Genomic DNA, 744 nt, shown 5'->3' with positions numbered 1-744 from the left:
CTGGTTTTCAAAGGAAAAACAAAATACAAAATCTGTTACCTCACGACTTGAGACAAACGTTACTTAATTACAGATGTGCACTAACCAGCTCAAAATAATTTTCAAAATAATCGGGTGTTTTGATGAAAATGTAACCTTTCTGGTGCTTTCACATAACTTTAAGCACCTCTGAACTGAAATTTGGTATTCAGAGACAAATTTAATAAAGAACTGTCACATGCATCTTGTTACCATCAGATTATTAAGGTTCTTTTAGTACAATTCGTACCAACTAAATAAAATATAAGATCTGCTTACTGACAGTACGTTGATGAAGATGCACACTGGAGTCAGGCTTGGAACCTGTGTTCTGAATTTGTCATTAAATTTTCTTGTAGCATTGTTTCAGACACATGTGCATGCGAGCATAAGTAGGTCACCATTATTTTTTTTCTCCAGACACTGACCAGCTACAACTTTAATACAGAGGTAGAATAATTCTCAGGTTTTCCAGCTGTGCCAAAGAACTACCACACATGTCTAACAACTCAGAGAAACGTCATGGCCAAGTCCTCAGCGTGGCTTTGAAAAATCACTATGCGATTTTCTGTCCTACATTTTTTGTCCTCTCTGTTTTCCCAGTTACAAGACTAAAACCCACGTATTTTGGAGCTATCCACCAGGAAGTTACACAGAATGAAAAGTCACTTTTGTAGCTAAAGCATAGGTAGAAACTTGTCCCTTCCTCCCCCCTTCCCCCTCCCC

The sequence above is a fragment of the Fulmarus glacialis genome, unplaced genomic scaffold, assembly GCF_000690835.1.
Source record: "Fulmarus glacialis isolate BGI_N327 unplaced genomic scaffold, ASM69083v1 scaffold8613, whole genome shotgun sequence".
Lineage (NCBI taxonomy): Eukaryota > Metazoa > Chordata > Aves > Procellariiformes > Procellariidae > Fulmarus > Fulmarus glacialis.
Note: the sequence above shows the minus strand (reverse complement) of the source record.